At 37.2% G+C, this 20444-nt stretch overlaps 1 long non-coding RNA gene and 1 pseudogene across 1 annotated transcript; one reads left to right on the top strand and one right to left on the bottom strand.

The window, feature by feature from the left end:
- Window positions 1–2446: 2446 nt before the first annotated feature.
- LOC149235749 (uncharacterized) lies at window positions 2447–18149 on the top strand. Its single transcript, XR_016246188.1, has 4 exons — window positions 2447–3029; window positions 10763–10853; window positions 17616–17773; window positions 17894–18149. It is a non-coding gene; the product is annotated as an uncharacterized LOC149235749 (long non-coding RNA).
- On the bottom strand, window positions 3748–6950 carry LOC149235750 (E3 ubiquitin-protein ligase UPL6-like; annotated as a pseudogene).
- Window positions 18150–20444: the final 2295 nt, after the last annotated feature.

Genomic DNA, 20444 nt, shown 5'->3' on the forward strand with positions numbered 1-20444 from the left:
CTAAGAGTTTGTTGGTCTCGTTAAGGTTAGTTGGGCAACCAACTTCCCACGGTCATAACTTGGTCATATTATCTCCGTTTGGCACGTACGCTACCTTGTTGGAAAGGTTTCTCTGAGTGCTACATGATTTTCTACATTTCCTTGCCTATGGTGGTGTGCGTGCTGCGGACCTAAAAAAACACAGTTTAGGGGGTCAAAATTGCTCCGAAAGTTCAAGACCCAAAAAATCACTAAAAATAGTAAATGTTGAAATAAACAAGGAAACATATGAAACCGAGTGGAGGTCTAGGTGAAATAGGAGGGTGGCTACCAATATCCACATGGATCATGATTGCAATGTGTTTATTATATCAATCAAGATTTGTATTCTATGAATTTCAAGGAACGAATAAAGTTTCAAGTGAGAGAGTTTAGATGTGCCTCTTTTTCAATTTGTAAGTTTATGCACGTTGGAGGAGAGACTAAGTTCAAGAGAGAGATTCATCCAAGAGAGATATAAGTCTCAATCAATGTTTTAATTTAACAACTTAGCATAAATCTAAAGGGAAAAAAATAGTTAATTTTTTAATTTTTTTATTGTTATTGGTTTATAAATTTATAGTTTTAAAGATTTTATTTTTAATTATAATTTAGCTTTTTGTATGAGATTACTTATTTTTCATTTTGATTATTTTGAAGAATAAAAGATTGATTTCATAGGTGACGATTGATAATATTTGACAAATCATATTATTGTAATTAAATTAACAATAGACATTGAACAACTCAACAATTAACTAAATATGTATTAATATTTATATCATATTTAATTAATTACTATTCAGATTATAAATTTATAGTTTTAAAAATTTTATTTTTAATTATAATTTAGATTTTTGTATGAGATTACTTATTTTTCATTTTGATTATTTTGAAGAATAAAAGATTGATTTCATAGGTGGCCATTGATAATATTTGACAAATCATATTATTGTAATTAAATTAACAATCGACATTGAACAACTCAACAATTAACTAAATATATACTAATATTTATATCATATTTAATAAATTATTAGTGAGATATTTTTAATTAATGACATATTTTAACTAATAGATGAAATGACCCTTTTCAAGGTATTTTTCTGGTTAATTTTAAGGAAAATCCTATCAAGATTTTTAAAAATTTGAGTTTAAGTTATTTAATCTATAGAGTTCGAATGTCCGTGGAGTTTTTCAAGGTGCTAAATCTATATATGGATTCAAAAGGTGTTTTAAACAATAAAAAATTACAATCTTACTTGAAATGGTATGGTCAAAAATCCTATCAAGATTTTTAAAAATTTGAGTTTAAGTTATTTAATCTATAGAGTTCGAATGTCCGTGGAGTTTTTCAAGGTGCTAAATCTATATATGGATTCAAAAGGTGTTTTAAACAATAAAAAATTACAATCTTACTTGAAATGGTATGGTCGAATTCCGTTCCAATATTAATATTCAATGTGGAATAAATCTATATATGGATTCAAAAGGTGTTTTAAACAATAAAAAATTACAATCTTACTTGAAATGGTATGGTCAAAAATCCTATCAAGATTTTTAAAAATTTGAGTTTAAGTTATTTAATCTATAGAGTTCGAATGTCTGTGGAGTTTTTCAAGGTGCTAAATCTATATATGGATTCAAAAGGTGTTTTAAACAATAAAAAATTACAATCTTACTTGAAATGGTATGGTCTAATTCCGTTCCAATATTAATATTCAATGTGGAATACCTTAACATTTAATGATGTATATATGGAATGCTTTCACATTTATGATGTAGATCTCAATATATTGCTTGTCTTTTAATAATAAAGTTATAAATAATTAACATGAATCATTAAATAAAAACGTGTTAGTTATGATATAAATATTCCTCTTTTATTTTTACGCCGTAAGGTGTTCCCTCTGAGAAAGACATCCCTAAAATGTGACGTGTGCGATCCTGAGCCATTGATTCTGTGTGTTAGATGATTGGAGTGTTTTCTGCCGTTCGTTTTTTCTGTTTTTCATAGAAAAAAATGGTTTTTTTTGCCTGCTGGCGATGAGACTCTTCTGCTGGCCATGAGACTCTTTGCAGAGACTGCCTGCTGGCAAATGAGACTCTTCTGCTGGCGATGAGACTCTTCAATGAGACTCTTCATGTCCTTCTTCCCTACTCTTTGTACCTATTTGAAGGCTATGTGGAAAATCTGATGCTTTGTTTTTTCTTATTCTTTGTACCTATTTGAAGGCTATGTGGAAAATCTGATGCTTTGTTTTTTCTTATTCTCACCTGCCTCACGAATCGCAAGCTCCTTCGGCCTATCCATGTCCATAGCAACCCTGTGCGCTCCTTGGAGGGATCTGATGTCAAAATTGTTGTCTGCGTAGATTACCAGTGTTGTTTATCCGGCCGACCTTCACATTTTTCGGTTCGTTCCTCTGCCTATTCTTAACTCCTCTCTGGTAACTGTCGTTCAACAAATTGTCATTTCCCTAAAATGAATGTCACACCTCAAACATATATTTGGTCTATTCTGTTTCAACTTTCAACTTGATCACAAACATTTTTCTTAGCTGGAATAGGTTTTATCAGATCTGTTGTGCTTCTAATGTATAATACAAAACAAGTCTGCATAACATGCATATGGAAATAGTCCATCTTCAATTTAGTAAACACGTCTTGCAGAATTTTATATTTCTAGATCATGTCATGCTCTGTTTTTGCATCGAAATTTACCTGCAATGTAGCATAGGCAGGATTTGGATAGAGCAGATGATCAGCAGTTTCCTTGAAAATACCACACCCATCATTTCCAGCCTCTTCAACTCCAAATTCATTCACAAATGTTGCGTGAATTATTCCTCTAGGTTATTCTTATTCTCACCTGCCTCACGAATCGCAAGCTCCTTCGGCCTATCCATGTCCATAGCAACCCTGTGCGCTCCTTGGAGGGATCTGATGTCAAAATTGCTGTCTGCGTAGATTACCAGTGTTGTTTATCCGGCCGGCCTTCACATTTTTCGGTTCGTTCCTCTGCCTATTCTTAACTCCTCTCTGGTTTCCTTGCTATTTTTTATTAATGACTGTCGTTCAACAAAATGTCATTTCCCTTAAATGAATGTCACACCTCAAACATATATTTGGTCTATTCTGTTTCAACTTTCAACTTGATCACAAACATTTTTCTTAGCTGGAATAGGTTTTATCAGATCTGTTGTGCTTCTAATGTATAATACAAAACAAGTCTGCATAACATGCGTCTGGAAATAGTCTATCTTCAATTTAGTAAACACGTCTTGCAGAATTTTATATTTCTAGATCATGTCATGCTCTGTTTTTGCATCGAAATTTACCTGCAATGTAGCAAATTCCAAAGGGTCATCAAATAATCCAGTATCAGTTTCTTGTTAACTGTTAAATGTGGTTATTTTGGATTTATTAATAGTCGTTTATTTTACAACTGTCGAATACCAGATACCTAGAATTGTGCCTTAATTGTTTTTTCTATGATCCGAGGCTTAAATCAAGGACTTAAACCCTTTGAAATCCACCTGGAATGAGTACTTGTCACTTCCTATTGTTCACCATTGACTGCTACATTTGAATCCATTTCATCGCTATGACAACGCCATCGAACATTACTTGAAATCACCAAGTCATTGTTTAAACCACACCACTGCTACTTGATGCCATGTGAAATGTTATGTCAACATTGGAATTTCCTATTGGATCATTTCTGCATAACATGCGTCTGGAAATAGTCTATCTTCAATTTAGTAAACACGTCTTGCAGAATTTTATAATTCTAGATCATGTCATGCTCTGTTTTTGCATCGAAATTTACCTGCAATGTAGCAAATTCCAATGGGTCTGTTTGTCTTAGGTTTTGGATTTTGAGGTAGATCATGAGTTGGAGCAGGGGAACCTGAACTTGATTTCACAATATATTTTGGCATAGGCAGGATTTGGATAGAGCAGATGATCAGCAGTTTCCTTGAAAATACCACACCCATCATTTCCAGCCTCTTCAACTCCAAATTCATTCACAAATGTTGCGTGAATTATTCCTCTAGGTTATTCTCATGTCAATCCATTTAATTCCCTGAATGAATCCTCAACAGCCCAGTCTTGCCTTATCCTGATTTGGTATCATTCAAAAGACTGTGTGAGAGCTTCTGTTTTCTCTGGCCGAGGCTAGCACTGAAGTATAAATCTGGATTCTGAACCCTTTTTATAAATGGCACTAACAATGGTGTTTGTTTCAGCAGGTCACTGACAATTGGATTTTCATTTCCAGCCTTAGTATAGGAGAATCTTCCCTCAACTGCATCACGAGCATGAAGGTCATCTAGCGATGTAAAATTGTTTCCTACAATTCCAATCCTGCAACTGTGCCAATAGTACAGCTGTTAACATGCTGAATCTCTCTCCCTGTAACTGAAATCCTTTTTGATTTGATACAGACTGAACAGACTTCTCAAGATGTTTAGGAAACCTAGAGGGGACCACCTATAGCAGTAACCACAATGCCTCTTTCAAAATGTTAACTAGCTCCTTCACATCTTGGAATGAAAGTGGCTTCTGTTGCTCATATAACTCCTCATTATCAGTTATTGTCAACATGCGCTTATAAAATGGACAGAAAACAGAAAAAGACAGCAACCAACCACTTGAAAGAGGATCTCCTGGTTATAGGAATGTTGCCAAATCCTCCATAAATGCTCACTTTTGGCTCAAGTGACGCCTTTTCATGTAATGCCAAAGAGTAGTAACAAGTTCAGTTGTATATGCCAGCCTAGTCATTACATTCTCAAGGGGAAACATTGTGATAGAAAGATGCAAAAATCTACAAATTACAGTAACAGTTGTTGCTTCTATTGTAGATGGCTCCTCATTGGAATTAGTTCTTTCACCAAAATCTGCCATGTCTCCTCATTGGAATTAGTGCTTTCACCAAAATCTGCCATGTCTCCATAAAGAAATCTCAGACTGTTTCAGGAAATCTATATTAACGGCACTAAGGATTTGCTTCTCTAAATCCTTGTGCAGTATTATCTGACCCTCATCCTCTCCCATATCATTATCAGATTGTTTTGCAGTTGAAGGCTTAAAATTATGGGGTATCTCCAAAAGTCTGCAAAGTACAATTTGGCCTAGATAAAGCAAAACCAGCAATTTCCAAGACCTTACTGAGCAAACGAGCATTACTAGGAAGTTGTGAAGTTGTATCTGCAGGAAGAAAATTGAGGAGACTTGGCAAAACAGTTGCTATCTGTTGAATGTAACAAAGGCAGAGACCTTGACTTACAATAGCCTGCTTAAGTTTTAGGAATTGCTTCCATTGAAAAGGAATGGAGAAAAATTGTGCTGGAAAACTCAAATGCTTATTGTGACTATTGTAGGTCTTCTGAGCACTTTTGTAAGCGAGTCTTGTAAGTAAAATCTCTCCCCAAAACATCCCATCTCCAGCAATGCTGGTTTAAATGCCCTGCAGGGTGAAGATTAGCTTCTGGAATTGACTAAATGTATATCTGCAAAATATAGTCCAAAGTGTTTCCATCCCAAGGAAGTGTAAAATCTGTTAAACTGATAGCTGTATCTAACAACTGCAACTTGGTGAATCAGCAAATTCCCTTGGTGGTCTTAAAAGCTCAGACTTTAGTTGCTCCACGTTTTGATGCATTGCCTGTAGACAGCAAATGGCAAAATGTTTTACTCTGTATTTTATAATGGTTCGATCAGAAGAATTATTATAATCCCCATCTATAAATACGGTTAGGATATTGCTAGAAACTTGGATAGATCGATGAAGCAATTTACAGGCAATTTACAGGCTTACACGATGAAGAATATCCCCATTGTCAGTTGCATTAAAGAAAAACAACTGGTGGAAATATTGTGAACTGGGTTTGAATGCATTTATTTCAAACTTTCCACTATTTTCGCCATAACTAAGACAAAACTCTTATGTATCACTGACCTTGCAGCAAGAGCTTCCCTTCTTCCTCTAAAAAATTTCTGGACTACCAGAGCACTCAGAGTCTGCTGACGAAGCATCTGGCACTGTTCCCGCACAAGCTTAGTTTGTTCCAAATGTTTCTGCATCTCCCTCTCTTTTGAGATCCACCCTCCCAAATCCACAGTCTTTCACCTTGATGGGTCCCCAGAGAAAAACATTCTGCTCTTGTCTAATCTGCTCTCTCCTTGTGCAATTAGGAACTCAGCTTACTTTCGAGGTACAAATTTCTCTTAGAGCTGATTTGCTGAGTTTTCATTTGAAGTAACAGTTACGAAAAGCAAACTGTGCAAAGGGCCTGTTTATTTGTAGTGAAGGGAAATCTTAAATTAGTCCAACGTTTCTTCTTTCATTTTTTTTTCTTCGTTGGTTGGTTTTTAATTTAATTTAAATATATTTATTTGTTGCTCGTTTCGTTCTTTGTTTAATCACAAGAAAGTCCTGCTATTTGAAACAAAATAAGTTAATTCTTTTTCATTATCATTCCATTAAGAGTGGAAGGTTTATGACTGAAACAAGTATAAATCTGCACTGCATCGCTCATATCATTGAGAAAATCTTTGGCATTAGTGGGCATCATCTCGATATTTAGTTTATGTCTGTGCGATATCAATTTCTATTTTCCTGGCTTCCACATAAGCTTATGCAATGCATTCAACCAAAGGCTTTTGCAAGACTAGTGGTCCATTAGAGTTGTGGCGCACTGGTATGGTTGGGATGGGTTGATCTGGCAAAACTCTGATTCTCATGGCCCTCTTTAGCAGACAAAATGTGATGGTCCATTACTTAGGTAGATTGTTTCACAGTCTGTCTTTTACACGAGGTGTAAAAGGATGGGTGAATCAGAGCATGCAGACAAAGAGGTTTCCCTTAATTTTGGATGATGTATGGGAAGAACCTGCGAAATTGCTGGAGAAATTAAGAGTACTCGGCTTTAATTCTTATAATCAAACAACACTGTTAGATGTCCGTCAAAGCAGAGATATCCACAATAAAAATCGAGGATTTGATAGAAGATGAGAGTTGGTGGTTGTTTGGTTTTCAGCATTTTCCATATAATGGTAGAGATATGCTAGGAAAATGACCCAAACTGAGAAGGTTGGCGCCATGGAGTCTGGGCTCAATTGGAGAAATTCAAGTGATCAGGTTCCGATTCCTTTATGTAAAAATGGAGGCATTTTCAGAGTGCCTCTGTTGTAATGGTTTCATGTAAATAAGATGGAAAGTAATTTTTGTGAATTTCAAAATTTGATCAAATTTTAATTATGTGAATGTATTGTAAACAATTTCGGTCAATAAAGGATATTCGTTTGGTTAATCTCCTTACCTGTTACATGAACCTTTCTGATATGTAGTTACTAGAATGCTTTCATCCAAATTCGATTCACAAGTTGGTCATTTTCTTAGCAGGATTCATTCACTAATTCAGAGAGCCATGTTAAGCTTCTTAATCATTCATTTCCAGGTCCTTCACAAACTCATAACCCCCACTAGTCATAGTGAATCTAACACTGAATATTAAATGATATATTTCTTTTAACTTATTTATTGTTCTCTGGTAACTTACGCTGCAACTCTGTACTTGCTTAATATTATAAGCAACAAGTTTACATACCTCCCATGAGCTTCAAGAGAACCCACTCTAAACTGAGAAATTCTGTTGAGGAAGCAATGGAAATATTTCTAAGTTTCTCCAAGCTTGTTCCGAATGGTTTTGGGGACTTATGTTTGGGAGACAAAAAACTCATTGTTTTAACAAGTTTAATTCCCTAGAAATAGCTGTCTATCTACAACACTCTGATTAGGATGGGCTGGTTGAAGACATTGTTGCTTGTGAATTGCTTGTTGCTTGCAAGTTTAGAAAGGGTCGTTTCCCATGTACAAGACATCAAAAAACTAATCATTACAAATGATGTTAAATTGAACAGTTAATTTCTCATATGCCCTGGAAGTTTTGCTCAAATCTCTGATGGAAACATCCTGCATATGGTTTAAAATTGTTGACTAGAGAATGAGATTCATAACATTATTGATGTCAATGTGCACAAATGATAACTTTTGGTTGTGTAAATTGCAAGCACATTTCATATCAGTCTCTATGCATTCCTATACTAAATGCTATTAAAGATGTAATATAATGCTACCGTTTTTTTGCAAGACTCAAAACCAAGGTTCATAAAAACAAATTATGATACCAGTATTTAGAAGGACCTCATTTGTTGTTAGGATCAAACTTTTGAAGGGCTTGGCATAATGCTGCCATTCATTGCAAGATTCAAAGGAATTACTAATATAACCAAGGCTCATAAAACAAATTATGATTCCTGTATTAAAAAGGACCTCCTTTGTTGTCACGATGAAGCTGTTGGAAGGGTATGGTGCCTTTTATGTTTACATCCTCTTATCCAAATGGCATGATGAGTGAAATGAATTTGTCTACATTATTTTTGATAGGTATTCATGAAAACATATCCCTTTTTTCTACTTTGTCAATTTTTATAAACATCCTTCAGAATCAAAGTTCCAACTTCCTTGACTCATATTCGGTATGATGGAAAAGCTGTAAGTTTTTGGTAGTTTCACGAATATGGTTGCTGATCTCTATTAAGGGAGGAACAGTAAAGATACATTTTTCTGTTATATATGGTCAAAGAAGTCAAGCAGTTCAGGCAAGCCCTGCACAGGCAGATCAATGTATAATCTTTTCCAATGTTATAAAAGACTTTTTCTTCAAGATATACATGTGAGGACATCCCACACCTAATGGGGCATCTGCACATCAAGTCCCACTATAAAAGGTTGGGATGTAATCTATAAATATAGAACTTTAGAAATTGTTTTCTAGTTAAGCCATTCTGAGTTTTATTTAATTAAAACCTTGTGCATGGAGACAACTCCTGGGTGAACCATGTCTATCATTTGGCATTGAACAGCTCCTGATGCAGCCTGTATATATACACATAACCATCATCCTCATTTCAGAAATCAAGACATGAAAATGTGTTGGGCCCTCAAATGATACATACAGAATCCCTTACAAATGATCGTTCAATGATGGCATCCTGCTACTATCATGTTTTAACATCTCAACATTCAAATACTGGCAATAACAATGAATTGGGTATGTATTGACTATTGACTACCTCCTCTATTTTGGAGAGATTGAGCTGCAGGGCAGAATTGATCCATGCTAGAAGCTCGTTCCTGCCTACAAAGTAGGCACCATCCATCATCCCTATATTAGCTCCTACTTGTTGAAGAGGGCTTTGTCTTAGGTTTTGGATTTTGAGGTAGATCGTGAGTTGGAGCAGGGGAACCTGAACTTGATCCAGGTTTAGGAACAATTTCAAGAAACAACCATTAGAACACCACCAACAACATCATCACTATAATAAACTAAAACCAAAGTAATTGGAAAGATACACCTTCAAAACAAATGGTTACAAATGCCATCAGATGTATCTATAACATTGCCTTCACGTGAAAACTTATTGATTGCTTTGTTAACATCTTTCTTTCTTAAATTCTTGATGTCCACGAAGTTGAAGCAATGGAGTTTTTCTTTTAGCCTTTGCTTTGTCTTTTATTTTTATTGCATGTTATGAACTAGATAAAAATGAAAATTCAGTTTGTTGTAGTGATAAGCAAGATACTGAAGGAGTCATTCGGTATGATGGAAAAGCTGTAAGTTTTTGGTTGTTTCACGAATATGGTTGCTGATCTCTATTAAGGGAGGAAGAGTAAAGATAAATTTTTCTGTTATATATGGTCAAAGAAGTCAAGCAGTTCAGGCAAGCCCTGCACAGACAGATCAATGTATAGTCTTTTCCAATGTTATAAAAGACTTTTTCTTCAAGATATATGTATGAGCACATCCCACACCTAACAGAGAACAGAGAACAGAGCCTTATAAATTTGATTCAAAATTATTTCCTAGTTGAAATAATTTAGTTATATATATGCTTTCTTGATAATTTAAACTTTATCCCTTTTTGTTAAACTAATGCAACGTGGTGCCATCGTGTCTGTCTTGTTTATTAAAAAATGGTCATGATCATGCAGTTTCACTTGCATTCATAGTAGTCTTTGCAGCTGCTAGGAGTTCTTCAGATACAGGGCTCGCTTTTATCTTTAATGAGTCAAAATCTTCTTGGGCAGAATTTGGCAAAAGAAATTGTAGGATCGAGGCAAGCTATTCAGTGCCTTTATGGGAACAGGGCACAACTGAATTTGATATCTGCGCACCTTGGAGAAAGTGTTGGAAATTTTTTTCTTTACTACTTGTTCTCGGATCATCTTGCATGTTGTCCAATCCCTTTTCTGTTATTGAATTTGCAGTTGTTTCTCCCTACCTTTATCTGACAATGGCCATTTTTTCTATATAGCACGCATTTGCAAGCTAAATGTGATATTAACTAATTTGTAGTTGCTGTTTTTTTGCATTCTAGGTCTTTTTTTGCGTCTGCTATATTTCATAACTTTTCAACCAAGCAAAATATATAGAAGTGGATAGAAGCTCTTCATTTGCTGGTCAAAATTCTTGCATCACTTAAAAAATTGGGAAATCTCACCAACTATTTAGGAAAGTGTGTGCTCCCTTAATGCTTTTCAACTATTCTGATATAATAATCACTTCTTATTTTGCATAGCACTGTGCAGCTTATGTTGGTTAATCGCTTCTTAATTTGCATAGCACTTTGCAGCTTATGTTGGTTGCTCACACAGTAATGTTAAATACAGATACTTTGCCTTTGCCTACTCTATTTTCTCACTGGGCAATTCAACTTTCAGCATTGAAGGACATTTTTTGGGCGTTCTCTGTATTTCTCCGGTAACAGCCTTAATCTCCTTCCCAAGTTTTTGCTTCATTCCTATTTCATGCATGGACCATGATAGAAAATCCTCTTCCATCAATTGTACATTAGCCACTGAGTAGCTACAGAGCCTTATAAATTTGATTCAAAATTATTTCCTGGTTGAAATGATTTAGTTATATATATGCTTTCTTGATAATTTAAACTTTATCCCTTTCTGTTAAACTAATGCAAAGTGGTGCCATCGTGTCTGTCTTGTTTCTAGTGAACAAACTCTGGAACATATTATATACAAACTTCAATAGCTTTGCTTATGTCTGTCAGAATTCTTGAATAGTCATATCCCTGTATTGATATTATATTCCACTTGGCATTTTTTTTGTCATGCACACATTAAGAAAGCGGAAAAAAAATACATGCATGTACATTTGCATTTAGAATGCATGCATAAATTGATTTATGGAACAATTTCACTTCTCTTTCCTTAGTAGTTAGGATTTTCACTGCAAAAAGAAAGTAAATGATTGTTTATCATCTTAGATTGCATATTTAGGAATTGTATATGTACATCAGGCGATCAACCTTAAAGGCAAACTTCTTAAGAAAGATCAACTGTAAAATACATTTCAATAAACATAAAAACGCTTTGGAACCTAACGCACACCATTTAGAGGTCTAGGCTAGAGACGTGTTCCGGTGTCGTTAAGCCTGGTAACTATCACTTTCATCGTAGGTTGGGTGATTCCTCCTTTTTGAAACGACAAGTGCCAGTACGGACTTGTGCTCCCACGTACCGTCGAGTATATATTGGGAGACCACAGTAGGCTATATCCTTTATCCTTAGGAAGCTGTGTCTGCCGCCCTATCGATCGCAATTCACTGAACACAACATTCGGGAAGATTGACTGCCGTACCGTAAAAAGTATTCTGCAGTTTTGCGATTGGTTTGGTAATCCCCTTGTCTAGATATCCAGAGTAGTCACTTTCGTTCCTTTTCGGACTCCTTAAAAGAAAAGGACCATCTGAGCACTTGTCACTTCAGGCTCATTAAAAATCGAAGGCGACTAGAGTCATCTTTAGCTTTTTTCTCGACTCTTAAAAAATGAAAAAGCAAATTGTGTCAAAGCGTCATAAAATTTATTTTAATCGAAATAAACTCACTTTTCCCTCGTTTGTCTTAGGGTGAGAAAATGGAGTCCGCCAATCAAGGATTTCCCCTTTGGAGAATCCTACTCCCTTTTCCTCTAGGGGGAGATGTTGGTGCACCTCATATGGCTACATTGTTCCCTCCAGGGCTTGCAATTGGCCTGCCAGTATCCCTTTTCTCGCCCTCTGCCGTTCAAAACACCGTGACTCTTGAACAGTCAACTTTGCAACCAGATAATACTAGAGTGGCCCAAATCGAAGATGACTAGAGTCATCTTTAGCTTTTCCTTGACTCTTACAAGTTGAAAAAGCAAGTTGTGTCAAAGCATCATAAAATTTATTCTAATCAGAATAACATCATTCCTCCCTCATTGGTCTCAGTTTGAGAAAATGGAGTCCGCCAACCAAGGATTTCCCCTTGGGGGAATACTACTCCCTTTTCCTCTAGGGGAGATGTTGGTGTATCTCACATGGCTACATTGTCCCTTCCAAGCCTTGCACTTCGCCTGCCGGTATGGATTTTCTCGACCTCTGTCGTTTAAAACACCCTGATTCTTGGGCAATCAAATCAACAACCAGATGGTACTAGAGTTTCCCCCAAACCTTCTACTTCATTTGATTCTCCCTATCCTTCTTCCTCTTCCCTTGGTGGAACTATGCTTCAAAAAAAATGGCCATATAACAGTTGTTGTAATAAATATATTTTTTCGTTATGTTTTCAACCTTAGATGGCCACTCATTTAGAAAAAAAAAACTGAACATGCTTCTTTCGCTTTCATACAATAACATGGTTGTTGTCTCCCAATAACATTCTTCTTTTTCCCCTCTCTTGCTTATAGGTACCATAAATTTTGCGAATGGCTTCTTCTTCTAATAATGAACGTGCTCAGAGATACTATGCAACAAATAAAGAACGAATAAATGCACAGCGCCGTGAGCTTTACCAAGCAAAAAAAAACACCATAGAATGTCAAAAACACAAAAAACAAAAGGTTGACCAACCTTCCTCGTCTACATTGGCCCTCCCTGAAAACAATCCTCCCTTGCAACTATCAGACTCTTTATCTTCTCAGCAAGCCTCTCAAACAAATACATCCATGCCTCATTGCCCTAACCCCTCCTTCACACATGCTTTCAACAATGTTTATACTAATCAAGCACATCGAGATTTCCGTGCAAAGCTTGATAAACTTCCACCTAAATGCCCATGCTCCATTTGTCTTGAATCATATCTTGGAATACATATCCGCAATTCCAACCACATGTTTTGTTGCTCCAGATGCACCTCTGAAACAAAGGGTCATCGCTTCTCATTATCAAACAACATGGACCCTGGTCCTCAGCCAGCTGCCCTTACATCTCTTTCACAAATAGAAGAAATGCTCATTGCTAGGGTTAACCCTATACTGCAGGTAACACATGCACGCGGTGGCCAGTATAAATACAATGGCCACACAATTTGTTTTCCTCAGGACATTACAAAAATCGCAGACATGTTTCCACGTCGTGTTGAACACTTGGACATCCTAATTGTCACACGTCATAGTAATGACCATAAGACTTATGATTTCATTGTCAGTAGACATCGCGTTCTCACTGCATTAGAATACAAATTGGAAAATGACCCATACTATAAGAATGTTCGTATTGATACCAATGCACTGGCATCCTTACCAGCGATCCCCACCGATGTCTCCTCCTCCCTTCACCATTCCAATACTACAGAAACCGCTGTCCGCCTTCCACTTGAGCCACCCCATGAGCTCACCGAAGATTTCACAGACCCATCCGTAGACCAAACATCATCGTTCGTACCCATCATACCTAATACAAATACAGAAATCTAAGAAATCCGCCATTATTTGCATGCTTACAACCACCAATCTGATACTAGAATTGAGTGGCCGACAATTGGTTTATCGCCAGTCAATGAATACAACACAGAAGGTCTACTCTCTATGGCTTTCCCCGCCCTCTTCCCGACAGGCGCTGCAATGCCAAATCAGCCAAGAATGAAAGCAGTGCAGCTACATGAATATGCACTTCATCTCATACGTTACTACGACAACAGATTTGGAAACCACCCACGCTTTCGTTATTACATATATAATCTCATGATGCGGCATCGCAGTCAAGCAACAACGTCGTTTTTTGTGAAAAAAAACATCTCAGATAGCTTTCCAATATCTATTCAAGATTTGAACATCCGATTAGAACAATTTCCAGATGAACAATTGGCAGAGCAAGTCATGCGATTCGGTAGCTCTTTGCGTGGAACAAGGTCATTTTGGCACAAAGCTAAAAACGAACTAACCGACATGATATCTCAACTCGGTTGCCCGACGTTCTTCTTCACATTAAGTGCAGCTGATACAAAATGGCCTGATCTTCATGCAATCATGCCCGGATGTCTTCCTTCTGATATTGCAAAACAACAAAAGTGGAGAAATGATAACATTATCTCTAACCCACATTTAACATCACTTTATATGCACCATAGATTCACAGCATTTCGTGAGATTATCTTAGAGAAACACTTGAATACAAAAGATTACTGGTACAGGTACGCATTCTACCACTTTTTTTTTTCCTCCAATAACTCTAAACAACATTCCTCACCTATTGCAAATTTATCTTACAAAAACGCATATTTGATAGGTATGAATGGCAACATAGGGGATCTGCGCACATCCATGGATTCCTTTGGCTAGAAAATGCACCTGATATGGAAAACCTCAACTGGGAAGACACAGAAGCAGTTGATATTGCAAGGCAGTTCTTCGACAAATATATTTCTGCTTGGAACCCTCGTGCTCCTGCGACTTCAAACCAGCCAAATCCTTGGACAAATCCTGAAGACCCTTGTCTGTTGTCCACACCGCAAATCTTCAGAACCAATCCTTTCAGTGACTATGAACAACTCGTCAATTGTGTTGAACGTCACACAAAATGCTCAGAAAGCACGTGCCTAAAAAAAAATGGATCCTCACTCCAATGTCGTTATAAAGCACCGTGGGAATTGCATCCAAACTCGGCCTTATTCATTGATTCCAAAGGCCAAAAAACATACACCCCTGCTCGCAACGACGATCGACTCAATAGCCATAACCCTACCATCCTATCTATTTGGCGTGCAAATGTTGACTGCCAACCAGTACTGTCCATACATGCTGTACAAAAATATATCGCCAAATATGCATCCAAAGCAGAAAAAAAATCTGAAAGTTTCCACGACATGCTACGTAGAATTGTCCTCGCTTCACCCATTGCTGACCCAGCAACATCTGCATTTCGAAAATTTCTTGCAGAAACCCTTGTTGATCGTGACATTGGAGCACAAGAAACCTGCCATATGCTGCAAAAATTACCATTAACATTATGTAGTCGGCCATTCATTTCTTTAAATGTAAACCAAAAAATTCTTATGCGCCTTCCACAAATGAACACCACCTCCACTGCATCCCCGCACATCATAGATACATATATCCAACGCCCTTCTACGCTAGAGTCCACATCACTAATAGAATTGGCAAGATCCTGGTCATATGATCCTCGTCGCAAAACAAACAAATGGAAAAAAAGGCCTACAGAAGCAGTTGTTCGGGTCGTGCCACGTTACTCCTCCATACCATCCACTACAGAACCTTGCTACGCTGACTTTTGCAGGGTTGAGCTTATGCTATACAAACCTTTTCGCGATATCGTACAAGATATAGGAAATTCTGCTGCAGAATTCATCGCAAATTGGCAAACATTTCGTCCATTCTACACTCCTTGGCATCAACACCGCACACTATCTGATATTGAATCTGCCACAAATGATCCCTCAACTATACATGAAACCAGTCCAACAGACACCATGGAAATAAATGAATGGGAATTTCTTTCCCAATTATACCCTACGAATGAGCTTCTCATAAATGACCTTGACATGCTTGGTCTTCGTGGCTTTGATGACACCCATAACTGGAATCATACCACTATCCCATTCGATCTACAAAATAGTGCGATACAATTCATTGAGAATAGCCGCTCCATCCACCGCATTCTTCAAACAAATCAACATGTCCTGCCGACCCTTGCTACATTGTCTCCAATGCAAAGAAAAGCTCTAAATATTATTTCTAATCATTTTGCTAGGAAGGATTATTTACCCGCTCTCAGAATGATAATACAAGGCACTGCTGGTACGGGAAAATCCCTCCTTATAAATTGCATCAAAGATATGCTCATACGCCTTGCAAACCTGGAACCTTCGCCGATCATGCTCCTCGCCCCTATAGGGGTTGCTGCCTTCAACATACAAGCATCGACAATCCATTCTGCTTTGCACCTTCCTATAAAGGATCTTATGCCCTTAGAAGGTAATGCTCTTGCAAAATTCCAGGAAGAACTCAGGCATATAAGATACATACTAATCGATGAAATGAGCTTCATTGGGCCAAAGCTTCTCAGCCATATTGATGAACGTCTTCGCGAGGCATTTCCCCACCGAAGAAACACTCCTTTCGGTGGCTGTTCCATAATATTGGTTGGTGATCTCGGTCAGCTACCGCCCGTCAAAGACATACCTCTGTATGCAGGGACGAGCCACGGAAGCGCACTATGGAACACCTTCAACACAGTCATCACATTAGACACAATATTTCGTCAACAAGGCGACGATATCGCACAGGTTACTTTTAGGAACATTCTCCAAAACATTAGAGATGCACATCCAACAATCGCCGACTACAACATACTCATGTCGCACACAGATTCCTTTCTATCAGAAGAAGAAATATGTTCATTCCATGATTCCATGCATCTATTTCCAACTAATGCTCAAACAATGGTCCATAATAAGCAAATGATGAAATCTCTAAACACTCCTATTGCACGGTCCATTGCTGAAGATGACAACACATATTCCAATAATTCCTCTGAAGACGAGCAACTTGAACGAATTTTATTACTATGCAATGGCGAAAAAGTTATGTTGACTTCCAACCTTTGGGTTTCAGCCGGCCTTGTTAATGGTTCCCTCGGAAAAATTGTTACCATCTTTTACAAAGATTCAACTGCACCACCCCAAATTCCAACATTTTTTGTTGTAGATTTCCCCAAATACATTGGGCCTCCTTGGGATGAAAGAAACCCCACTCACTTGCCTATTCCAGCAGTAAAAAGAAATGGTCGTACACAAATTCCACTGAAGATGGCTTGGGCTTTAACCATACATAAATCTCAAGGTATGACGCTTCCAAAAGCAACAATTGACATTGGAAAAACAGAACATCAAGGTCTCACATTCACAACTATTTCAAGAGTGCCTTCTCTACAAGGTCTTCGGATTAACCCCGCATTCATTTTCGATCGTTACAATAAAATGAAAGACAACAAAAACATTTCTCGCAGAAAAAACGCCGAAGAAATTCTCCGTTCAATGCCGCCCCCAGATAATCTGCTCCAACCCATACTTTGACTTCGCCAAAAGGTCTCCTCTATTTATTTACCTCATTCTATTTCATAACATACTTTTCATATCTTTTAACAACAACCAACTTTAATGAATATTAGTAAATAAGCAAACATTTGAATGTCTTTATATTGTCTGTACATCTCATTCTAGCCTTTTCTTTCTTTTGCAACAGGCCACATGGCCTCAGAAATAACATACCTGCACAACTACAGGTCGCCTGGCAAGCGAAAAAACTGCATCTCCATCTACGCGTTAACCTCCAATGGTGTTCACTACGCTATTATCCTCCATGCATCTTCCACTAACAGTATATAAATCCCCATAGCAAAGGTAACTTCATTTCCATTCATTCCAGATTCATTTTAACACAGCTCACATGCAAAGTATTGCTAATAAATTTCCGCAGTTGATTTACATATTGCTAACTCTAACTAAATATACATTTTACAGGTCCTTTACTGCTTCTTCAGGTCTTCACTACCTCCACCATTTTTTCATACAACTTCAAATATGGAATGACAAGCACAATGTTCTTTAGACTATTGTCTTCCTTCTCGAACCTCTTTTGTTACAATTCACTATTTGTATTTTCCATTTCAGACTTGAAAAAGGATGTTTCGAACCTCTTTTCTTACAATTCACTGTTTGTATTTTCCATTTCAAACTTGAAAAAGGATGTTTCAAGATCAAATACCATTTTCATGGTTTGTTTCCTCACAACTATTTGTGTTTTCCATTTCAAACTTTAAAAAGGATGTTACAATACACTATTTGTATTTTCCATTTCAAACTTTAAAAAGGATGTTACAATACACTATTTGTATTTTCCATTACACACTTAGAAAATGATGTTTCAACATCGAATGCCATTTTCATAGTTTGTGTCTTCACAACTATTTCTGTTTTATGTTTCAAACTTAAGAAGGGATGTTTCAAGATCACTACCATTTTGATAGTTTATGTCCTCACAACCAATTCATTGTCAATGGGTTTTAACATATTTTTGTTGACAAAGTCAATTCATTTTAACGAATATAATACATGTTTTCAATATATCTTCATATTAATTTAATTTCCCATTTGATTAATGATTTCTTAACTAGCCCTTTCCAAATCAATATGGCTTCCCAGTTGTTGTTCGCATATTAACTTAATTTCCCATTTGAATATTGATGCATATTTATGGCTACTTGCATTCCATTTCAATGGTTTTTTTGCATGGCTTCCTCAAATTAAAACTCAAAATCATCGTCCCTTCCTTTCAGAAAAGCCCGCAAAAGCCTATTCACATTTCGATATTCTTCCACACGCTAAGCCTTACGGCGTCTTCTTTGCAACTTTGGGTGCAAATGCTAGTTATAATAATGGAGAGTGAGCTATTAACTTGGGGAGTAGTTGTTGGCATTATGAGACAAGTATTGTCCTTGATGGCAAATCACACTGATGACAAATCATAATGCAGAAGGATAGCAACAAGGAATTGATGATCAGTCTACAAGTATGAAGAAAAATATATACACGCAGGTTCGCTATATACCAAGTCGCGTGTACACGTCAGTAAAAGCGTGTGTATGTGGAAAACTTATCTTTGGTCCATGGCGGTTATTCCTTGGAAGTTGTGCCTATGGTTTTGGACCTTGGTGTCTCGACGGACGTGTCGATCCCTAGTTTTGAAGTTGATGGTATTGGATTTCTATGGTTTTGGCCCTTGGTATTGAACAAGGCCTAAGGCTATATAAGGAGAAGGAAATCATTAGGCAAGGGTATCTGAAAAGTCTTGAATATCTGATGATGTATTAGATCCAGTATGCAGGCTATTGGTTGATGATGTATTGCTTGATCTGAGCTAAGGAGAGATCTCATCGGTTGATGGAGAACAAGATCTAAGGAGAGATCGGGATCAAGTGGTTTGAAATGAACTATCTTTATATGGTTGATTATGCGTATTTCTAGATCTGCATACTGACGCAATGTTATGTTCTGGGTATAACTGATGTTTGGTACAGCTGCAAGTTATGAAAAATTATTTTTAGATCTGTACGCAGGTTGTCTTCGGTAAAATCGCATGTATACGCAGGTTGCCTTCATTGAAGTAGCGTATATCTTTTGGAGCTTGATTTTTGGGTTGCAGCTGAGTCTGACTGTTATTACAGAGTTCTGTAGTCTGCTCTGTGTTCTGGTGACTGGGTTTGACAGGGTTTCATTGGTTTAGTGATTGTTGGTTGTTTTGTAATCTGCTATGAAAGTTGAATGAATTGTGGTCTTCAGATTGTAATGTTGTGCTTCAGGAATATCCAGTCTGAAAATGTATGAAAGGTGGTACCTGAAGGAAAGAAGATTGTAGGCCAACACCTACGTACTAGTATCTTAGCTAGTACAAGAGCAAAGGGGGTTGGAGCTCCCTTCCAAGAAAGTTTGGAGAACGAGAGAAGGTTGAAGCCTTCAGCAGGTTGTAGCCTGCGTACTGGTATAAGGCTGCACCAGTACAAAAGATTGTAAACTGAAGTTTCATATTAAAGAAAGATAGAGACGACTTGCAGCAGGTGGTTTTCACCCACATTGGGTTTCCACCTTATATCATGGTGTTCATGTGTGTGTTTTCTGTGTGATGATCTGTTCTGTTATACTGCACCTGTTTTACTATCATGGTTAATAATGTCATGTTGCACTTACTGAAGATAAGCTACTGAATCATAAGTTTTATTGTTATACGCTGGTTGCTTTAGACAAAGTTGCGTGTACACGCTGTTTCACTTAACTGAAGTAGCGTATATGTTTCTGAGCATAAAATGAAAAAGTTTTTCTGATAATACTGATTCACCCCCCCTCTCAGTATTATTTCCAACAATTGGTATCAGAGCAGGTCCTTCAGAGAAGCTTGATCGCTTGAAGGAAGATCGTTCATCATGAGCAACTACGAGAGAGAAGCATCAATCAGGCCACCGGTTTTTGATGGGACAAACTTCAATTATTGGAAAGTAAGAGTTACTGCCTACCTTCA

This window comes from Pinus tabuliformis, chromosome 8, assembly GCF_031772625.1.
Source record: "Pinus tabuliformis cultivar Carrire ecotype Pingquan chromosome 8, CPIR1, whole genome shotgun sequence".
NCBI lineage: Eukaryota > Viridiplantae > Streptophyta > Pinopsida > Pinales > Pinaceae > Pinus > Pinus tabuliformis.